This window comes from Cetorhinus maximus, chromosome 24 (genome assembly GCF_964194155.1).
Source record: "Cetorhinus maximus chromosome 24, sCetMax3.hap1.1, whole genome shotgun sequence".
Lineage (NCBI taxonomy): Eukaryota > Metazoa > Chordata > Chondrichthyes > Lamniformes > Cetorhinidae > Cetorhinus > Cetorhinus maximus.
Window position 1 is genome coordinate 13,165,356 of NC_135902.1, and position 24,431 is coordinate 13,189,786.

Genomic DNA, 24,431 nt, shown 5'->3' on the forward strand with positions numbered 1-24,431 from the left:
ATACCTTTACAATAATATACTTTCTAAAACATATTGGACATATTACTCTACTACTTTCCTTGCCTTTCCTTACTGTAACCCCAATTCCATCTCCTCTGTCTACCTTTTCCTCATTGACATGCTCTCTCTTCAGACAATCCCTATCTCCCCTGTAATCTATGTACCTGGCACACACCTTCTATGTATCCTCACTAATCTCCACAAGCACAAGAACTCTACTTTCCAATTGCTCTATCCTTCAGCTCATTAATTGGTAAATAATGTTCATAGAATCACAGAATCACATTGTGCAGAAGAGGCCCTTCGGCCCATCCAGTCCACACCAACATGTGAGAAATACCTGACCTACCTACCTAATCCCATTTACCAGCACTTGGCCCATAGCCTTGAATGTTATGACGTACCGAGTGCTCATCCCAGACTAGACTATTGTTGACAACAATAGTTCTGCCTATAGCCCCAACAACTCTAACCATGCAAACTATTGCTCACATTTCACTCTCTATCTCCCTTAGGTTCCAATTGGAATGTGTTTACAATCAAACCACCCTTTCAATGACTTCAAATGCTTCCCAAGCAAGCTATATTTTAAAACTGCTTTAAATAAATTGGAATGACCTCAAAATTGCCTGACCCTTCTGCAGCAAAATTCAATAGCTTTGGCCCAAACACCAAGTGGAACAATGCCATTGCCATGACATTCACAGAGACCAAAGCATCTGAAGGCCAAGCCAGCATTTCTGCCTGAAAACGAACCTCTGGCATCACCATAACAGGGACGGAGGTCAACAGCCTGAATTGGCAATCCCAATTATTCATGAATTAATTTGTTCTATGAATCAATCTTTCTCCAATCTGCACACATGCCATTCAGCATTTAAAAACAAAACCTGGACCCCGTTGTCTCTCTTGAGTTAGCTGATCCCAGCAATGGTGCGGGTGCTATAGCCTCAATGTCCTTGGTGGAAAGAGAGCTGAGGCTTCCCCTTCTGATACCTATGCAGGGCACATTCACAGGAAATACATGCATTAAGCATTGAGTGAAGCTGTGAAGCTCTTCCACAGCTGAAATGAACATTTAATTTCCTGTGGGAGATGAGTCAATGTGGGTAGCATTTCACAGAATAGAAGTTTTTCGCTTATCCAAAGCATCACCAGTAAAATCTGCATGATCTCAGTCTGACAGGACAATCTACATCATTCAACACTAAACAATGACAGTCCACCGGCCCCACAACTCTAAGACATTCACATTCCATAAATACTTGACCACTTATGTCTATTCTTATTTTAAAAGTCTTCAATCCCATTTCGAACCAGATTTTAAGCCCCGGTCTATTAAAAGTAATGATTCTATCTGCTTTATTTCCAATGTGACTGAATTGGAGATTTATCTGATGTCATTGCAGGGTCAGCTCCCATTGCATTTCTCAGGAATTAGATGCTCTAGATCCCTTGTGTCTTGGGTCAGCACAGCAGCACATGAGAATTTGAAATTACCATAATGAGAATATTGATCATAAGCAATACCATGCCTTGAATATGCAAACACTTTTGTGCTGTTAGGAAGAATGCTTCCAAGTGCTAGCACTCTTACCTCTGAGTCAGAAGGTTGTGGGTTCAATTCCCACTCCAGGGTCTTGAGCATATACACCAGGCTGTCACTCCCACTGCAACTCTGAGAGTGTGTTGCATGAGACATTAAACTGAGGCCCTGTCAGCCTTAACAAGTAATTGTAAAAGTTCTTCAACACTATTTCAAATAAGTGCAGGGGAGTATTTTGTTCAACATTTACTCCTCAACCAACACTGAAAGCAAACGATCCAGTCATTATCTCACTGCTGTTCAGGCCTGCTCCTGCTAGGTTTAATCTGTGCATGTCAGGTTTCAGACATCTCTCACACCAAAATCACATGAGTGTAGGCAGCTGACTCCACAAAACGCGCGTGTGCGAATCCTGACCGAGGCCCATTCCCACCCCTGCAAAAATGGTAGGTGCCAGGTTCAGGTGCAGGATTTCTGGATTCTGGCCTCCTCCTCCATTATTGGAGGCTGTCGTTGCAAAAATCCTGGGCAAACTTCCTGTCTAACTGTCTCAACTTGGTGGGGCTTTCATATCTTCACATCTTCCTTTGGAGAATAGTATGAAGTTATGGAAGAATTCACAGGCTGATTGATCATCTCACGGGCCACAACATGAACACACCTTCCATGGCCGCCTTCATGTTGAGGATACCCTCCATCGTGCTGAGTGGCACTGCCACTGTGCTAAATGGGATAGATTTCGAACAGATCTAGCAACTCAAGACTGGGCATCCATGAGGTGCTGTGAACCATCACCAGCAGCAGAACTGTACTCGAACACAATCTGTAACCTCATGGCCCAGCATATCCCCCACTCTACCATTACCATCAAACCAGGGGATCAACCCTGGTTCAGTGAAGAATGCAGGAGGGCATGCCAGGAGCAGCACCAGGCATACTTAAAAATGAGGTGTCAGCCTGGTGAAGCTATAAAACAGGACCACTTGTGTGCCAAACAGCATAAGCAGCAAGTGATAGACAGAGCTAAGTGATCCCACAACCAACGGATCAGATCTCGGCTCTGCAGTCCTGCTACATCCAGTCATGAATGGTGGTGAACAATTAAACAACTCACAGGAGGAGGTGGCTCCACAAATATCCCCATCCTCAATGATGGAGGAGCCCAGCACAGCAGTGCAAAAGACAAGGCTGAAGCTTTCACAAAAATCTTCAGCCATAAGTGCCGAGTGGATGATCCATCTTGGCCTCCTCCGGAGGTCCCCAGCATCACAGATGCCAATCTTCAGCCAATTCGATTCCCTCCACATGATATCAAGAAACGGCTGAAGGCACTGGATACTATAAAGGCTATGGGCCCTGACAACATTCCAGCAATAGTACTGAAGACTTGTGCTCTCGAACTTGCCACAACCCTAGCCAAGCTGTTCCAGTACATCTACGACACTGGCATCTACCCGGCTATGTGGAAAATTGCCCAGGTATGTCCTGTACACAAAAAGCAGGACAAATCCAACCTGGCCAATTACCACCCCATCAGTCTACTCTCCATCATCAGTAAAGTAATGGAAGGGGTCATCAGTGGCACTTGCTTAGCAATAACCTGCTCACTGATGCCCAGTTTGGGTTCCGCCAGGGCCACTCAGCTCCTGACCTCATTACAGCCATGGCTCAAACATGGACAAGAGAGCTGAACTCCTGGGGTGAGGTTAGAGTGACTGCCCTTGACATCAAGGCAGCATTTGACCGAGTGTGGTATCAAGGAGTCCTCGCAAAACTGGAGTCAATAGGAACCAGGAGGAAAACTCTCCACTGGTTGGATTCATACCGAACACAAAGGAAGATGGTTGTGGTTTTTGGAGGTCAGTAATCTCAGCTCCAGGACATCACTGCAGGAGTTCCTCAGGGTAATGTCCTCAACCCAATCTCCTTCAGTTGCTTCATCAATAATCTCCCTCCCATCATAAGGTGAGAAGTGGGGATGTTCACTGATGATTGCACAATGTTCATCACCATTCATGACTCCTCAGGTACTGAAGCAGTCCATGTCCAAATGCAGCAAGACCTGGACAATATCCAGCTTGGGCTGACAAGCGGCAAGTAACATTCGCGCCACACAAGTGTCAGGCAATGACCATCTCCAACAAGAGAGAATCCAACCATTACCCCTTGATGTTCAATGGCATTACCATCACTGAATCCCTCAGTATCAACATCCTGGGGGTTACCATTGACCAGGAGCTGAACTGGACTAGCCATATAAATACTGTGGCTACAACAGCAGGTCAGAGGCTAGGAATTGGGTGACGAGTAACTCACCTCCTGACTCCCCAAAACCTGTCCACCATCTACAAGGCACAAGTCAAGGGTGTGATGGAATACTCCCCACTTGCCTGGATGAGTGCAGCTCCTGCAACACTGAAGAATCTGGACACCGTCCAGGACAAAGCAGTCCGCTTGATTGGCACCACATCCACAAACATTCACTCCCTCCACCACCAATGCACAGTAGCAGCAATGTGTACCATCTATAAGATGCATTGCAGGAATTCACCAAGACTCCTTCGACAACACCTTCCAAACCCATGACCACCACCACTTGGAAGGACAAGTGCAGCAGATAAATGGGAATACCACCACCTGGAAGTTCCCCTCCAAGTCACTCACCATCCTAATTGGAAATATATCACCGTTCCTTCACTGTCGCTGGGTCAAAATACTGGAACTCCCTTCCTAACAGCACTGTGGGTGTACCTACACCACATGGGCTGCAGCAGTTCAAGAAGGCACCTCACCACCACCTTCTCCAGGGCAACTCAGGATGGGCAATAAATGCTGGCCCAGCCTGCGAAGCCCAAATCCCATGAATGAATGAAAAAACTAAGCTGAACAAAATTATTTGGGAAATACATAATCTCTGTGTTACTTTCCCTCTTGGCACTTTTCCCTAATCCATGGTGCTAATGTAACCATTTAATGTTTTCATGACAGTTTTAGATTTACCTTTGGTTTAAAACAAGGACCTTGTTTTAAAGCAGCTCTTGCAATTGCCGCCTGGATACCCTGCATAAAGACATTAAATTGACAAAGGCACTGAGTTCTTGATCGTGAAATGTGTCCTTCAGTATTCTGTATTCTGCAGGAGCAAACTTGTCAGCTTAAGCAATGTGTGCACTGATTAAAATTCCCACACACCAGTCACCACCCTGATGCATTTAACATTCACCTTATCCACTTATGTGGATCTGCAAATACATCAGAAACTATTTAATGATCAGTGAAGCATTAATGATCTGAGGCAGAATATCAGTATCTGATTTGGTGTAGGTAAGGATTTTTTTGCATCAGATTTGCATACCCACAGATTTAATGGTTATTTCGTTAGTAATATTAATGAATAGCTTTTTAAAAATCAAGTGTGGGGCAATCTCTCGAGACTTGAACAGGTCTGCCACATAGATACTGTTTATTAGAGATTTACTTGTTTCCCTCATTGGATAGGCAGCAAGCACATTAATTATATTAACTCATTAACTTTTGGAGGAATTGTGCAACATTCCTGATCTACCATCCTCCCATTCACTTCCATCCACATCAGGTGTTTCTTTCCTTTAAAAGTATTTTCCATAATTTTCTAATATTCAAATAACGTTCAAGGAGATGTGGCTAGATGATTTTTTAAAATCATATTTTGGGATGTGGTGCTCTTAGCAAAGCTGGTATTTATGACCCATTTGTAGGTGCCCTTGAGAGGGTAGTGATGGGCATTCATCTTGAACCACTGCAGCCCTTGTGGCAGAGGTGCTCCCACAGGGTTGTTAGGGGTGGGAGTTCAAGAATTTTGACCTAGTGATTATAAAAGAATAGTGATTATTGCGAAAGAAACTGAAACCATAGAAAAAGATTCAGGCAGAGAAAGCAGTCAGGCTGGGAATAGTGGCTGGTTTTTATACAAATATTAGGACGGGAAACATGAAACAGAGGCAGAAAATCCCATGTTGAGAAAATTCAAGCATCAGATACCTCCCATTTATAGGCTATGATATCACGAAAATCTCAGGGAGAGCTGGTCCAGCCAAAGTGACAAAAACAAAACAAAAATATCAGTGAGGAAATCAAACTGAGCTCTGTATGCTGCCTGACCAGCTACAGAAAGCATCCAAAGAGCTGGCAGACACTGCAAGTTGTTCCTCCAGTGGAACACAGGCACAAATTACAGCTCAATTATAAGACATAGTAATTAGATTCTGCCCTGCAGTGGGCCTGTGGAATTCATACCTAAGGAAATTTATGACTTGACTCCCTTAAAGCGGGGGCATCACCAAAGTCAGGGAGCAGTGATCCACCCAATGAATTTTTAAACAGAACAAGTAAGTAAAGAAACAAAATTAGATTCAAGCAGTGAGGTTGGACTGTGCAGGAACCGTGAGCACAGAAGGAATCCAGTGAGTCAATAGCATCATATATTGATAGGTCCTCTGTGTTTCATATACTGTTGGCAGGGCCTATCTTATCTAGAGAGACCGTAGTCTAACTCAGGTAAGTACTTCAAACTGGTTTATTTACACAATGTACACTATATACACCGGGTAGAACTTTTTGCTGGTGTGCGGGCACACGTCCGACATGCTCGAGTGTGAAATACTGCGTGATGACATCGGGCGAGCATCCCAACGTCATCGCGCGCTGACTCTCGCGCGCCCCCGCCAACAGTTAAGAGGCCTATTAAAGGCCATTAAAGTAACAATTGACGGTGATTTTTCGCTGCCAGTCCAACGTTACGGTTGGCGGGTGGGCGAATTGGCCAGGTGGCCTTTGCCTTTTTGAGGAAACCTCATCCAAGGGCAGGATGAGGCTTCCAAGATTAATTTTAAAAAGAATTAAAATGTTTGGACAGAATTTTCAGCGTCTGTATGTTGAGGAGACTCATTCTGACATGTGAACATTTTTTCCGTATTTTAAATTCTGTTTTCAATGATTTTAAATTCGTCTGCTCCTTGAGGCAGCTCTCTGCCTTCAGGGAGCTTTCCTTCCGCACTCCCCCGCGCCCACACTAACTTCAGCGCTCGGCCTCCTCCCACCCCTACCCCAGCAGTGCTGGGCCTTTCAGCGTGCGTTTCACGCTGACTGGCCGTTAATTGGCCGGCCAGCGTGGAATCGCGGTCGGGGGCCGATTGCTGTCAGCAGTCCATTCCCTGGTTGCTCCCTAGGAAGCCGAATGTGGCTGCCCGCCAGCCCAAAAATTCTACCCCATGATTAGCTACTGAGTAGGCCCATCTCTCCTGAGTGCTGCCTGCTCTGTCTGCTGTACAGAGTCTCCAACACATGCTGCTGATGTCATTGTAACATCGTGGTCCACATCACTCATTACCATAGCTGTTCCATTAATCCATTACAGTGCACTTCCCTCCCAAGTATACTATCAACTTCTTTAATAACAATGTTAACTATTTTTTAAACTATTTACATTGCATTTGCTGTACTGCCACCTCCCCCCAAAGTCCACCAGTCAGAGGTTGAGTCCTTGTGATGCCTTCACCACTCACTCTGACTGCGTTGTTATGAATGCTGAGCGGGGCAGGTGGTCTTGAACTGGGTCCTGCGGCAGGTCAGCATCTCACAAGCTGCTCCCAGTATCCTTGGGGTCTCCATCCCACACTGTGTGGTAATCGAAGACCTGTGTTCTCATGGACACCAATGAAATCAGGACTCTCTTGTTGCGACTGACAGTACCAGACGGTATTTGGACCGGGTATGACCATGGTCGCTTCGTCCTTTGAAGGATCACACCTTCAGATTAAAGATCCTGAATCCAAAACCCTCTGGCCTGGTGTTAAGGGTGCTAGGATTTTAACCCTGTGTCTGGAGTTGTACCAATGTTGTTGCCTCTGATGGAGGCCAATCTCCCTGTTCCTCATCCTCTTGTGGTCAGTTGGCGTAATGTTAGGTTGGAGGTTCCTTGGCAGCAGAGGGCCTTGTGTCTTCAGCTGTCAGCCCATGATCAGCTCAGCTGGTGAGAATCCATTAGCCAGAGGTGTGGCCCTGTAGTTCAGCAGGGCTGAGTTCCAGTCAGAATTCATGGTCATTAGGGTCTTGATGGTTCTCACCGCTATTCCAGCCTTCCCGTTAGCTTGTGGGTGGAGAGAACTGGTGACATGGGTGCTTTCATTGTTGTCAGGAAATTTTCTAAAGTGGTCATTGGTAAATTGTGGCCTATTAACTATGACAATTTCATCTGGAAACCCGTGGATAGAACATGGTCTGTAACACCCTGATCACAGACTCAGCTGGAGTGGTGTGGATTCTGACTGATTTCATCCAGCTGCAATAGTAACCTACAGCAATGAGGCATATCCTACCCTGAAAATCAAAGAGGTCAACTCCCAGTTCCTGCCAAGGTCAGCCTGGGAAGTGGGATGGTACTAGGGGCTCTGTGGGTGTCTGGCTGTTAATTCTGCAGGTGTGGCAGGAGAGAACGAAATCTTGGACAGCCTGTGTAATGCCCAGTTACCACACAGATTGCAGTCTATGTGCTCTTTGCAATCCCCAGGCGGCCTCCATGGAGCCTATGGAGGTTCTCTTCCTGTATCGACTTAGGGATGACCAGGCAGTGATTGAGGATCAAGAGATCATCCACTATGGTCAGGTGCTTGCATTGTGCATATTTGCGGGAGGAGCTGGTCAGCAGGACTATATTTGGACCAACCTTCTTGGCAGAGTTCTCGGAATTGGGCACATTCCACGTCTGCTTTCTGTGCTTTTGGACATCTTGCAGCTTTCTGGCAGAGATCGGCAAGAAGTTTGTTATGTTCGATGAGAATGCTTCCACCTCGGAAACAAGTATAAAGTTCTGGCTAACAGCTTAGTCCACCATAGCTCTGAAAAGAGCACCAGCCATGGTTTGCAACTTTCCTGGAAGCTGTGTACTGGCAACGCATCAACTGAATCCTGAACCTTTGAATGCGTTGGGGCATTTTGTCGAATTCTGCGAAATTCAACAGGGTGATTAATGATTTATGGTCGGTCTCAATGTGGAAAGGTAAGCCCATCAGGCAGTCGGAGACCCTCTCAACGGCCCATGTCACTGCCAATGCCTCCTTTTCTATGGTGGTAGCATTGATCTGTTTCTGTCAACGCCCTGGAAGCAAAGTGTACATCCTTCTGGACTTGGATAACAACAATTCCAAAGGCTATTGAGGATGCGTCAGCAGCCACCGCTCTGGGCAATGCTGGATCCTAATGTGTCAGCACATCTGAAGAGACCAGCCTTTCCTTGATACATTGAAATGCTTTCGTTCATTCCATGCCCCAGAATCACTGTTGCCCATTCTGTAGAAGATTCCTTGAAGGTTCCATGATAGTGGCTAGATTTGGAATAAATTTGCCAACCTGATTGACTATTCGAGGAACCTCTGGTAACATCCTGAGGACATCTGTGACACACTTTGGTTAGCAGAATTTGCTGATGGCTTTCATTTTTATTGAGGGCCTCCTATGATACCCTGTCTTTGAATGATGTGCCCCAGAAATTTGAAGGTAGTTTTGGTGAATTCACATTTCTCTTTCAAGTGTCATTTCAAGTCTTGTCGGACCTTGAGAACCTTCCGAACCCTGTGGTCAAGCTACTTTCTTGTGGACCCATGGATAAGGATGTCATCCATGTGACAAATGAATTTGGAGTAAAAACCACATCAAAGGCAGAGGTCTTTCTACTCCTGTGTGAGGAGGACCTCGTCAGCTATAGACCCTGCGGCACTGAGGAATGAATTGACCTGGGTGCATCTGTTCTTTGATAAGGAGACCTGAGCCTGCTCAATACCTCATCGAATTCTCTCGCCATGTCTTCTGTTGGCCTCTGTGTGGGTACTCGAGGCTTTCAAATGGGTGGGATGGGGCAGTGACTGCTCTCTGGTACTGCCATCGCTATAACTTCCCTGTTGGCCTCCTTCTTAGGTACGTTTGTGGATTGCCATTCCGAACAGGGTTTGTTCCAGTTTTGTGCCATGGGTGTTTCATTGATGGCACCAACAGTTGATTAGATTGGTGTCACCACTGCTGCCACCGTGTTTCAAATACTGGTGGCGTAGCCTATCTTATCTAGAGAAACTGTAGTCTGACTCAGGTAGTTACTTCAAACTGGTTTATTTACATCATGTGCACTATATACGTAATGAACTGCTGAGTAGGCCCATCTCTCCTGAGTTCTGCCTGCCCTGTCTGCCGTACAGAGCCTCTAGCACATGACTGCTGATGTCACAGTTATCTCATGGTCTACAACATTTATTAATGTTTTATTCACCCATTACACTACACACTGTGTGCAAAGCTAGGCTATAAGCATAGCACATAATGGTTAGGTCTTTGGAGTAGAGTCATAGAGGTCTACAGCACAGAAAAAGGTCCTTCGGCCCAACGAGTCTGTGCCTGTCAAACAAGTACCTAACTATTCTAATCCCATTTTCCAGCACCAGGCCCATAGCCATGTAAGCCATGGCATCGCAAGTGCACATCCAAATACTTCTTAAATGTTATGAGGGTTTCTGCCTCTACCACCCTTTCAGGCAGTGAGTTCCAGATTCCCAACACCCTCTGGGTGAAAAGATTCTTCCTCACATCCCCTCTAAACCTCCTGCCCCTTACCTTAAATCTATGCCGCCTGGTTATTGATCCCTCCACCAAGGGGAAAAGTTCCTTCCTGTCTACCCTATCTATACCCCTCATAATTTTATACACCTCAATCATGTCCCCACTCAATCTCCTCTGCTCCAAGGAAAATAGCCCCAGTCTATTCAATCTCTCCTCATAACTAAAACTCTCCAGCCCAGGCAACATCCTGGTAAATCTCCTCTGCACTCTCTCTAGTGCAATCACATCCTTCCTATAGTGTGGATTCCAGAACTGCATGCAATACTCTAGCTGTGGTCTGACCAGCGTTTTGTACAGTACCAGCATAACCTCCCTGTTCTTATATTCTATGCCTTGGCTAATAAAGGCAAGTATCCCATATGCTTTCTTAACCACCTTATCTATCTATCCTGCTACTTTAAGGGACCAGTGGACATGCACACCAAGGTCCCTCTGATCCTCGGTACTTCCCAGGGTCCTACCATTCACCGTGTGCTCCTGTGCCTTGTTTGTCCTGCCCAAGTGCATCACCTCACACTTATCCAGATTAAATTCCATTTGCCGCTGATCAGCCCATCTGACCAGCACATCTATATCCTCCTGTAATCTAAGGCTATCCTCTTCATTATTTACTACTCCACCAATCTCCGTGTCATCCACAAACTTACTGATCAACCCTCCTACATTCAAGTCTAACTCGTTTATATATACCACAAACAGCAAGGGACCCAACACCAATCCCTGTGGAATCCCACTGGACACAAAAACACACCTCAACCATTACCCTCTGCTTCCGACCACTCAGCCAATTCTGGATCCAATTTGCCAAATTGCCTTGGATCCCATGGGCTCTTACCTTCATTATCAGCTTCCCATGCAGGACCTTATCAAAAGTCTTGCTGAAGTCCAAGTAGACTACATCAAATGCATTGCCCTCATCTACACACCTGGTCACCGCTTCGAAAAATTCAATTAAATTGGTCAGACATGACCTCCTTTTAACAAAAACATGCTGACTGTCCTTGATTAATCCCTGCCTCTCCAAGCAGATTAATTCTGTCCCTCAGAATTGCTTCCAATAGTTTCCCCACCACTGAGGTTAGACTGACTGGCCTGTAGTTCCCTAGTTTATCCCTTCCTCCCTTCTTGAATAATGGTACCACATTGGCTGTCCTCCAATCCTCTGGCATCTCTCCTGTGACCAGAGAGGTATTGCAAAGTATTGCCAGTGCCCCTGCTATCTCCTCCCTTGCCTCACTCAACAGCCTGGGATATATTTCATCCGGGCCTGGTGATTTATCTACTTTTAAGCCTGCCAGACCACTTAGAACCTCCTCCCTTTCTATGCTAACTTCTTTAATTATATCACAGTCCTTCTGCCTGATTTCCATACCCACGTCGTCCCTCTCACTTGTGAACACCAATAGAAAGTATTCATTTAGAACCCTACCTACGTCTTCTGGCTCCACACACAAATTACCACTAGGGTCCTTAATGGGCCCGACTCTTTCCCTAATTATCCTTTTACTCTTAATGTACTTATAAAATAACTTTGGATTTTCCTTTATTTTACCTGCCAATGTTTTTTCATGCCCCCTTTTTCTCTCCTAATTTCCTTTTTAAGTTCCCCCCTACACATTCTATACTCCTCTAGGGCTTCTGCTGTTTTGAGCCCTCGGTATCTGCCACAAGCCTCCCTTTTTCTCTTTAGCCAATCCTGCATATCCCTCAACATCCAGGATTCCCTGGATTTGTTGGTCCCATGTCATCCCTCTCACTTTACTGGAATATGTTGGTCCTGTGCTCTCTCTATTTCCTTCTTGAATGAGTCCCAATGCTCTGACGCAGATTTACCTAAAAGTAGCTGCTCCCAGTCCACTCTGGCCAAATCATATCTGATCTTATTAAAATCGGCCTTCTCCTAATTTAGAACTCTGATTTCTGACCCATCCTTGTCCTTTTCCATAATAACCTTGAATCTAACGGAGTTATGATCACTATCTGCAAAATGCTTCCCCACTGATACCTCTACCACTTGCCCGGCTTCATTCCCTAAAATTAAGTCCAGGACCGCCCTCTTGAAGGACCTTCTACCTACTGGCTTAAAAACCTCTCCTGGGTGCATTTTAAGAATTCCACTCCCTCTAAACCTATCACACTAACCCAGTTAATGTTGGGGAAGTTGAAATCCCCCACTATTACTACCCTATTAATTTTACACTTCTCTGAAATTTGCCCACATATCTGCTCTTCTATTTCTCTCTGGCCATTTGGGGGCCTATAGTACACTCCCAGCGATGTCATTGCTCCTTTTTTGTTTTTCAGTTCTACCCATATGGCTTCATTTGAGGAGCTTTCTAAGATGTCATCCCTCCTTACTGCTGTAATTGATTCCTTGATCAATATTGTGATGCCCCCTCCTCTTTTACCTCCTTCCCTGTCTCGCCTGAAGACCCTATATCCTGGAATATTGAGCTGCCAATCCTGCCCCTCTCTCAACCATGTCTCTGTGACAGCAATGACATCATACTTCCATGTGTTAATTTGTGCCCTCAACTTATCTGCCTTATTCATCAGACTCCTTGCATTAAAATGAATACCATCCAACCTTGCTAAACTCCCTTGTGCCTTAACTGGCCTATAATTTCTATGCCTTCTAGACTCACTTGCTCTCTCTTCTAATTTTCACTGTGCATCTCCCCCTGAACCTCCTCTCAGCATCCCACCCCTCTGCCAAGTTAGTTTAAACCCTCCCCAACAGCACTAGCAAACCTCCCCGCAAGGATGTTGGTCCCATTCCGGTTCAGGTGCAACCCGTCCGCCTTGTACAGGTGTCACCACCCCCAGAAACAGTCCCAATGTCCCAGAAATCTAAAGCACTTTCTCCTGTGCCATCTCTCCAGCCATGCATTCATCTGGACTAACCCCCTAGTTCTATGCTCACCAGCGCATGGCACCGGAAGTAATCCAGAGATTACTACCTTTGAGGTTCTGTTTTTTAATCTGTTTCCTAGCTCCCTAAATTCTGCTTGCAGAACCTCATCCCTCTTTCTACCTATGTCGTTGGTGCCAATATGTACCATGATCTCTGTCTGTTTGCCCTCCACCTTTAGAATGCCCTGCAGCCGTTCAGTGACATCCTTGACCCTGGCACTAGAGAGGCAACATACCATCTTGGAGTCATGTCTACAGCTGCTGAAACGCCTGTCTGTTCCCCTTACTATCGAGTCTCCTACCACTATTGATTTTCCCCTCTTTTTCCTCCCCCTCTGTGCAGCTGAGCCACTCACAGTGCCATAAGCATGGCTGCACTCCCCGGAGGAGCCATCACTCTCACCGTTTTCCAACACAAAACAATGGTTCTCGAGCGAGATGCACCCTGGGGATTTCCTGACTCCCTGCCTGACACCATTCTTCTGACTGATGGTCACCCATTCCCTCTCTGTCTGCATTTCTGTAAGCTGTGGGGTGACCACGCCTAAAAACGTGCTATCCACAAAACTCTCAGCCTCGCGGATGAACCTCAGTGCCTCCAGCTGCCGCTCAAGCTCTGAAGCTCGGAGCTCAAGTAATTGCAGCTGGTGGCACTTATTGCACACGTGGTCGATCAGAGCGAAAGTAGCGTCTAGGACTTCCCACGTGTTGCAGGAGGTACATAACACGGGACTGAGCTGCCCTGCCATGCCTCTAGTTGAAAAAAAACCCCTTATTTTAAGTTAAATATAGTAAAAAAAAAGTTAAATCATTTATGTAATTTAAATACAAACTAGAAAGCTCACCTTTCCTTGGCTTAATCTATTTTAAACTGGAGAAAAAATTGGAGAAAAACACTTACCCACTACTCACCAATCAGCTCTCACCTTTGTGCTGACGTCACTTTTTGAAGCTTCCCCACACTCGTTCTGATCTCTCCGCCATTCTCTCGCACTGCTGTCTTGTGATGTCACTCCTGTTATTTTCAATAAGAACTGACTGCAGGACACTCTTTCCAGACTGCTTCACTGTGATATTGACTGCAAGACACTCTTTCCAGACTGCTTCACTGCAATGCTGACTGCAGGACACTCTTCCCTAATATTTCATAGTCAAGTTCTGTGCAAGCTCTGGAGAGCAGTAAATGATTTACAAAGCATGGGGAAAGACTGTGGCCTGCATACAAGATTGTAGGACGCTGTTGGAAGATTCCCCCTGACAGCTTTCTTCAGAGCTACCCGTTTTCCTAAGGAATAGAGGACTGGTCCTTTGGACATTACTGACAACATTCACAGCCTTGTTGCGTCATTATTTTTGGTGGGTTTCATTCAACACTGAAAAAGATAACTGTCCACTCCTCAGCTCATGCTTCACATCTTCAAGCACTGCATTGGTAAATCAGGTGCTGTATATATGAGAAGTCTCCATCGTGTTGAAGTTTGACTACTCAAAACTCCTTTCCTTCTACTGCAGGCAAAAATGTAACCATTTGAATGACTGCTGGAGTCCTTCAAAATGCTCAAATAAGGCAAAGGGTTGGAGCATGTGAAGTTCCTGGGACAGGAACAATTATATATCCAGCCAGAGACAGTTAGAATTAGAATTGCACGAGCTGTTAAACATGGATCCTTTGTTATCTCTCCCTATTAGACTCCCTCTGCCAATGCATGCGTATATGGTAACCTCAAGTGGACAAAATGCACAATGCTATTTTCAATACACTACAGTGCAGAGCTGCTGATATGTACAAATCTCAAACACCAAGGGCAGAATTTTATGCCTCACGGTGGGCACGTGTCTGACCCGAATGGATGTGAAATAGCGCGAGTTGACATCGGGCGAGCTTCCTGACATCATATCGCACGTGAGCAATCTTCAGGTCGGTGGGCGTGCATGAGTGTCCGAGCCACGGCTGCCAACAATTAAAAGGCTACTTAAGCCATTAACAAGGCAATTGTTCATGATTTTACGTTGCCCGTGCGATTTTTGCGCTCGTTGCACAGGCAAAACGGGCAGGCGGGCAGCCCACTTTTAACGAAACTCATCCAAGGACGGGATACAAAGGGCTAGCAGCATTGCTAGTGTGAGTAGTGAGGAGTTTAGGAGATGGTTTGCTGCTGGTTGCTTATTTGAACTTAACAGCTTCATCTCTGTTCTGATCTTCAGTCTTAGCATTTCTAGGCTTCATTTCAGGACTCATTGGTGTCTCCAAAGCCTGATGAGAATTTTGACTGTGTGAACCTTTCCAGGTATCAGACAGCGTTCTGTTATGCTGGTAATGGGGGTTGTGGTCTCCGCTGGTGGCACCTCCTCTGAGGAGGAAGAGAGGGGCAGAAGGGAGAGGAGGCCGGGTGTCCCAATGCAGCTTCCAGGGGAGCGACCTGTGGGAGGAGAGGCGCAGGCACAAGGGGTGCAGGGCCAGCAGGTAGACCAAGGCGGAAGGAGCCACAGAAGATGCCACTATCCTGCTGCCAGTGTTTACAGGCAACGATGCAGCTACCTCAACATTTCTGATGTGCAAAGCGGAAGGAGGCTGCGCCTCTCCAGGGAGACTGTGAGCTCCATTTGTCAAATGATTGGCTCTGAGATCACCTCCGACTGTGTGAGTGGACACCCCGTGCCAGTGGCTCTGAGGGTCACAGTGGCCTCAACTTCTATACCTCCAGCTCTTTCCGGGGTTCAGTGGAGTGTCCCAAACAGCTGCCCACAGTTGTGTCAAGCTGGTGACAGACACTTTGTTCAGATGGGTAATGACATTTATTGATTTTCGATAGGAACGGGGCCAGCCAGGCTGAGCGAGCCAGAGGCTTTGCAGTGATTGCTGGGTTCCCCGCATCCAGGGAGCAATCGGCTACACACGTGGCCATCAAGGCCATCAGTGGGTCAGCTATGTGCCTTTGTCAACAGGAATGTCTTTGGCTCGATGAATGTCCAGATAGTTTGTGACCACAGGATGCAGATTCTGCAAGACTGTGCAAGGTACCCTGGCAACTCCCATGATGTTTACATCCTGAGAAACTCCCAGATGCTAAAGCTATTCAGTGCTCCAGCCCGACCGGTCGGATGGCTGCTGGGCGATGAGGGCTATCCACTGAAAAGGTGGCTTATGATGCCTCTCTACCACCCAAGAACAGAGGCAGAGCAGTGTTATAATAGGAGTCATTCCTCCACAAGGGGGGTGATAAAGAGGACCATGGGTCTTCTGAAGATGCACTTCTGATGCCTGGACCGTTCAGGGGGAGCACTACACTATCCCCAGAGCGGGTGTCACTGATAGTGGTTGCATGCTGCGCTCTCCACAATGTGGCACTGGCAAGAGGGGACCCACTGGAGGAAGAGGATTTTGAGGCAGCTGCACAGGTCACAGGATGAATTCAGTAGTGAGTCAGAAGAGGAGAACGGTGAGGAGAATGCTGAGGGTGTGGAGACTGACCTCTGTATCCTTCAAGGAGGTAGGGATGCCAGGGATGCCTTGATCCAACGCTCCTTCAGTGAGGCTGCCAAAGATCTGCTTCCACCTCATGCCAGGGCTGCTGCCTCCATCCTGGATGTCTGAAATGACCCTTTCCTTTGAACCCAAAGTCCACTCAGTGCCTGTGCAATAAAGTTTAGAGCCACTCATGTCCAGTGTTACATACTGGCACACCCTGCACCTTCAAAACAAGTGAAACATACTCAGGCCATTAAGACAAAAGCAAAATTTATATAGTTTTGACACACAGCAAATGAACATTACCATATCTGGTGTTAATTGCCACACCAGTAAACATATAAACAAAACATGGCAAAACAGAAGATAACCCGTGAAAAGTCCCTCTTGTGCTCATGGTGCTTTAAACTTATGTTTAGGAGCGCTGCATCTTGTTGCCACCCCCCCCTCGCTGGAACCGGCATTGGAGACAGCCCGCTGACTCTGCTGTCTTGTTGGTCTTGATGACCTTGGCAGTCATCCTCTGGCCAGTGGAGCCTGCGCTGGCCCCACCTGGGAAGGAGCGGCCAGTACCACGTTTGGCATCTCCCCAGTCACCGCACCATCAGATGCCACAGTCACTGGCAGAGGGGCGGAGGAGCTGCTGCCGTCATCCAGAGCGCCCTGAGAGGAGCCCGCAGAGACCACAAGTAGCTTGTGCGCCAACATGAGGTCACTTTGGACCTCCCTGCTCACTATTGATGGACAGGCGCCTAGCTGAGATATTGGATGCCTCATCCATCTCCCACACTGGCACTGACCACCTGGGGTCAGTGCCTGTGTGAGGGCTTGCAGATTCGAGCGCAACACCAGGAACCCCTGATTCTGTCCCTGGAGCTGCCTCTCCATGAGAGTCGCCACCCTCTCAGTGGAGGAGGCAGTGTGCTTGGTGATGAGGGTGAACGCAGTGCTCATGCTCCGCATGGACTCCTCCACAACAGAGACCATGGCACTCAGACCCTGCTGGATCTCCACCAGATCCTCCCACACATCACGCTGGACATCCAGCATCTGCCGTCTAATGGACGACTCCAGAGGCTCATCATCTGCCTTCGACTCTAAAGATTCTCCCCTGGCAGCCTTCAGGGAGCTGCCTTTGCCGGTTTTAAAGGGGCACCCGCCAGGTCACCATTGGTCCCGGTGCCCGCCGGGTTCCCACCCGGCCCTTCCTAACCATTCAGAAGACCCTTTTGATGCTGGGCGTGCCATAACTGGCCATCCAGCGCGAAATCATGTTTACAACGCAGCCGCGAGCAGGTTCCACATCCTCTTCCGCTCGTGCCGATTTGGTGCAACGCCAAGCGTGAAATTCAATCCTAAGAGTACATGGTCATGTCAACATGGATCATGTAATATTCTGCCCCATTTTGTAAGTGAAGCAGAATTTCCAGACCGTTGCCTGCAGTTTTGGCACATTATTCTAAAAAGAAATTGATACATGAGAGACGATTCAGAAAAAGCGATGATAGTTCTGAGATTTAGGGTTTTTAACCTATCTCCTCAGGTGGGGAACACACAGGGATCAAGCACAACAGCAGTTTTACATCCCATCCAATATTACTCTCTGTCTAGAGGGTAAAATCAGACAGGAATGTAAAACCAGCACTTCAACCAACCTTACCAGTTTCCCAATGGGCAGGTTGGTTACAAAATGAGAGAGGACGAGATTTTCATTGAAGCAAAGATGATTAAGCATAGATTTGCTGTAATTTTTAACCCCATGTCACGTGGATCTGAGCAGGTTATTTGATTCAAACTGTGATCACAGAACCGGAGAACGTGGCTCCAAAATTGAACAAGCCTCAAGCAAGAGAAAGATAAAAGATTTTCCCCCCAACAGAGTGGTAGATACTTGGAATGAGCTCCCCTATGAGCAGTTAATTCAAGAGCCTAATGTTCTTTAAAGAGCTGTAAAAGCTTCTGGGACCACAAACATGTTGTTTCGACAGCACATCTGGTTAGCACCAATTAGGTTATATAGATTATAACAGTTGACCAACATCCTGTAGGGTGAAAAGTTTCATCAGGATGTTTTCATTCGGATGCACGGATACACTCCAGGTATGGAGTCTTACTCAAAGGGAACTGTGTTGCTGATGGTCTGAGCTCTATCTCCAACTGATGCTCCCAGGCAAGAAGCAAAATTAAACCCCAGTGTGTCCATTTACCCCAGTGACCTGATAAAGCAATGAGGGTTGTTGTCCCGTCTGCAAATGTCTCAACTTTAAATTTCATATCCTTTTTTCAAATCCCTCCATGACATCCCCTTCCATATCTCTGTAATCTCCTGTATCTCTACAACCTCTTGAGATCTCTACTCCTACAATTCTGACCTGTTTCACCATCCACGATTTTATTGGTTGGTTCCTTGCCACCTTGGCCCTAAACACTGGAATTCCCTCCCTAAACCTCTCCAGTTCTTCACCTCTCAACCTCCTTTATGACACTCCTTAAAATCAACATTTTGACTAAACTTTTGGCCATCTGTCCTAATAGCTCCTCAGAGTCAAACTGTTTCTTAACTCTCTTGAAAACTACATAAGACACAATATAAACACAAGGGGCCAGATTTTCCCATCAAAGATGGGAATCAAGAGGAGGGACTGATCCCACTTCACCTTCCCGCTTCTGTCTCCAGCATGAAGCGTGATTTTCATAGGGCCGGGGTCTGAATTAATGATAAAGGCATTTTTTGTTTTTATGTCTGAATTAATGACCCTAGAGACAGGACTACCAGCCGATTGGCTGGGGGAAGTGAGAATGGAGGCAGGACACAGGAGAAATGGGCCTCGGTAGCCATTGCTCCGGCTAGTGTCTGTGTGTAGTCTTAAAAAGGTGAGAGAGTCTCCATTTTCAAGGTGGCCAGGGCAAATGGAGAGCTGGGATCTGAGATAGGGGAGGGAAAGGTCAGTTAGTAACATTTTATAACTGGTCAATAGTTTATTTGTTCAAACCCTCCCTTTTTTGTATCACTGTTTCAGCACTGCTGCCCCTGTTCCCACCAGGCTAGGGCTGGTCAGCTCCACAGAGCTTATAATGGCCTCCTGACCCCATGAAAATCTCGGGGAGTCAGGAGGCGAGCTCTTAACCAACCCCCCTTTAACCTCAATCCACCTAATTAAGGAGGTGAGAGACTTCACTTACCCACCCACGCCCCCATTCTCCCCCGCCATCCTCGGGAAAGTCATCAGAGTTGTGAACGGAGGCAGAAGGTTAGCACTCAGGCCATATCGGCACCTTTTTTTTTCACCATCCCGCCTCGGTTCCGTCCCAATCTCGGAAAAATCTGGCCCAAATTGTTGTTGTTGGGGTTAGTGGCAAGTTGCTCAGTTTAAACAAACTGCTTCTATGTTAACTTCTCCAGTTCAGGCAGATGAATGTTTCTGCTTCATACAAAATGACAGCGATTTTTGAGTTCCAAGAAATTCATATAGTTCATTTTAATTCGGCAGTTCCTGTGCCTTAGCTCAGCCCCAGGCAGGAGCTGCTAGCACCAGTTTCAGCAAATTTTAAACTAAATATCTAATCGAAAACCAATTTACTCACCTCTGCTGGATAGCTTCATCTTATTTCTTACTTAGCATACTGATTGCTAGGTGCTCCCATGAACAATGCCCAGTAGCAGGTCTGAATGTGAAACCATGAATGGTGATCAGGGTCCATCAGTTCACTTTCACAGCACCACCTGCAGTGTGATAGAGTAGCAGTAAACATCAAGGGCCATTTACCTTATTTAAATCCTGCAGGCTGAGCAGATGTCCTCAAATAATAACTGGAACTTTTCAGTTAAAACTTTTCGATTTTGGACAGCGTAGGAATTGTGCCGGATGTTTTACTGGATGTAACAGCAGGAAACCTGGACTGGCATGCAGTCAGGACTGTTTAAATAGCAGAGAGGTCATTGCCTTAGCACTGCAGTCTGTATAGCATATTAGTCTAGGAATTCCTCTCAGGTTCAAGGATCAAATGAGACACTGTTGTTATTTTATAACTGTAAAGAAGTTTATTTAGCGTTCAGGCATAAGGCAGTTTTGATCAGAAAGAAAACTCTGGCTTCTCACCCAGTGAAAACAACTCAAGAAGAAAATCATGATCACATCCTTTGTCTTGGGAGATATGAAAGATCCTCTCATGTTTCATCCTGTTCCAATGTCTCATATGGTTCTTCTAAAAAACCCTTGAAAGATGGGATGTTTTTATATGTTTTTTTTCTTCATCCTTGATAATGGCACAATGTTATATTTGGACATGTTTTCCATATGAACAGTCCAGCGTTCTCTTATGTCTGCAGCAGTCAGCGTGTTTTTCGACTCCAGGCCTTGTCATTTTACTAAGCGCTCCAATCTGTGTTGTTGATGTTGTGTGTGTTAATAATGATATAAAGGCACCAATTACTCATAAGGGATTGTGCAAACACATTATGGGTTCCTTTATTAAGAACAGGCACATATATATACATGGATAGAAAGCTTGTAAACATCAGAACTGCAGGACTGTGTGTCAGCATTCTGCTCCCAGCCAAAGCGAAACTGAGGCTAGATCACATGACACACTTCCCTTAAAGTGTTGGCATGCTGCTATCCCTTAAAGGCATATTACAACATCCCCCTTTCTTTTTTATTTAAAAATACTACAACATCCCCCCCACCCCCCTCCAAAAGGTATAACTATTTACAATACATGTTCATGTTTAGTTACCATTACGTAAGTGTATATGACTGGTGAATTTATGAGTCTTTAAAGTGTAGAGGTAACCTGTTGGTATGCCCAGATCTTGTAATGATAATCTTGTCTGGAGGTTTCTTTAATTGCTGGCAGTTGTTCCTGGTTGCATTTGACATCTTGTCCTCAATGCAGTAGGACTGTATGGTGGTTGAGAAGCTGGAATAGATCTGATTTGTCCTTGGTTACACCTCACCATTGTGCCTTTGTGTGTAATGACTGCATAGAGTCTTGGTTCTGACAAATCGTTGTCACCTCGGCTGGTTGCCTTGTAACTTCTGTAGGATCCTGGATGTGAACTTGTTGTCCTAGCTTTAAATTTGGTGTTTCTAACCCCATATTTTTGTCATGCATGTTGGTCACCTCCTCTTGCAGCTTTAAAAGTTGCCCTCTAGTTTCTGAGAGTGTAAAATGGATAAGAGTAGGTAAATTGGTACACACTGGTCTGTCGAACATGAGCTCTGCTGGTGATGGAATAGTTGCGCTTAAAGGTGTTGCTCTCAGTTATAACTTTGTAATGTGTAGATCTTGCTTTGTCTGGTTCAGCTAGGCCATTAGATCTAGGGTAATGAGAAGAAGTAGTGTGATTGATATTCTTCGTCTCACCCATATCCTGAAATGGCTTACCAGTAAATTATGGACCATATCTATAACGATGTCTCTAGGCACACCAATAAACTGAAAATAGCACTTAGAGAGTTTGTGACAGTTATGCTTGACATTAGTGCAATTTTCAAATAATGGGGTATTTGGTAAAGTAGTAGATGATAACAATGAAGTCAGTGGCATGGACATGAAAAAGGTCAGATGTGATTTTGAACCAAGGATGGGTAGGAACTTCATGTGGAATCAGTGGTTCTTTGTGTCTTTGTGCTGACTTGGCATATCCTCTTGCCATGCCTTGCACTTCTTGGTGATGACTTCAATGTCATTGTTCATAACCTGCCAGTAGACTGTCTCTCCTGCAGGTCTTCTCACCCAACCCATGCTCATGTGTGAGTGATGAAGTTGTTGAAGAATATTAGGTCACAAAGATTCTGGTATGATCATCTGCCTGCCTTTAAAAGTGAATCTCCTTGAGATGCCTAACTCATCTCAGTAAGGCCACAATGGTCTCACGTGTTCATAGACATGATAATTGAATTAGGCCTTCCTTCATTAAGCTTTTCCACAGTTTCTGCAGTGTGGAATCTTTTGCTGTTTCTTCTTGTAGCTACTGGCGTTTGTGTTATGGAAAATGTCCCAGATCAGTTGGTGGTCTTGCATTCTCCTGGAAACATAACATTACAGCTCCCTTGAAGCTGCCAATTTTGTTGAAATATTCTGGATATTTCAATGCTAAATGGTGAACTGAGGCGATAGGAATATTTCTGAGATTGATCTGCCAGATGATGTCTGACTAATTCCATGGATTGTCACTGATGTGATCTTATGACAGGCTGGTAGACCTGCCTTTAGTCTCCACGATGTAGAACAGCTGTGGCACCCAGGAAGATTGATTGTACTTGCACTCCAGGTCTATGGATTCTGCTTGTGGAATTAATGAACCATTGTACAGTGAAAATTGCGCAGTAGTAGGTTTCGCCATGGCTGTCCACATCGGTAGATGTATGTCTTTTAGAACTCATGGGGGTGGTATGTTGGCACTTGCCCCTCTGTCAATCTTGGCCAATAACGAATAGTTACCAATTTTCTTAGGGCAGATATTTGAATCTTGGCCAATAGTTTGTGTGTTTTCCACGAGATTAATGGTGTGAAACATGTGTTTACTGTTCTTTGTCTCGCTATGCACATCATTGTCATTTTCTGATTAGTCAATCACCTCATGTATATGTTTCTGACAGGATACAGGGTGGTCAGTCTTATTGCTTGAAGTTATCCATTGTGTACGGCCTGCTTGGATCAATGCACGGCTCTTTGTAGCTGCATCAACCTTTGCTCTATTGCACTGCTGCTGCCAATGGTCCTTTCTGCCACCGGCCTTGCAGAATTGTTGGAAAGCTTAGCATTTCCTTGGTGCGTGCAGAAGGTCACACCTTCCACGTGGCTTGCTAGGCTTAGGTGTTATAGTAAGTGCATAAACAATTGGTGTTGTGCTGAGGACCTGTGAGGATCACTTCATATTTAAGTCCATCCTTTAGTAGCTCTTTGGTGCTATATGTTTTGGGTTTGTCTAGGAGATCTGTCTGGAATTCTTCCATGGGAGTGGATGTGATCACCAACTCAATAATTCTGTCTGCTAGTTCTGTGTTTGAAAAATCACCACACGTACCCGTTTCTCTGCATCTGCTGAGAAGGTGGTCCATGGATTCTGTAGGTAGCTGTCGAAATGACATGAACTTTAGTCGATGAATATGAAGGTTTAACCTGATTCTGAATTGGCCTTCCAATGTAGTCCATATCTTTTGGGGATCCATTAGCCCTCTTCTGTTAATCCTGATGTATTCAGCCTCTGTAGACCTTCATTCCCAATTGCTAGGCAAATTTTTATGGCTTGCTTGTCTGGTTCAGACACACCTGAATCAAGGAACCATGGTCTGAATTTTACCCTTGGTGGGCGCACGCAACTGGCGGGCCTGGGAGCTGTCGGGAAAGAGACCGCCAACCGCGATTCCACACTGGCTGGCCAATTAACGGCCAGCCAGTGTGAAACCCACGCTGAAAAGCCCAGCGCTGCTGGGGTGGGAGTGGCAAAAGGGTGGGCGATGATGTCACCACAGGCGCAGGTGAGCGCTGCGAGAGGGCTCCCTTAAGGCAGACAGCTGCCTCAGGGAGCTGCAGACCTTCAAATGATTTATTAAAGGTTTAAAAAGCTACCAAAAAATGCGCATGCATCACAATCAAGCACCTGAAAATATACCTAATAAAAATGCTGTCCGCAGATATTTATTTTTACTTTATTTCATAATGGCGACTTCATGCCGCCCTTGGATGGGTCTTGATGAAAAATTCAAAGGCCGCCTGGCCAATTCGCCCGTCCGCCAACCGTAAGGTTGGACGGGCCACGAAAAATCGGAGACAATTGCGCTGTCAATGGGCTTCAGTGCCCTCTTAATTACCGGCGGGCGCACCTCCAACTTTTGGATGCACCCACCGAGC

General features: G+C 45.9%; 1 protein-coding gene across 1 annotated transcript in view; it reads left to right on the plus strand.

Annotated features, from left to right (window-relative positions):
• The window catches only part of gsg1l2b (gsg1-like 2b), a 178,691-nt gene that overhangs the window by 21,131 nt on the left and 133,129 nt on the right, over window positions 1–24,431 (plus strand). The gene's annotated exons all lie outside the window — the stretch shown is intronic.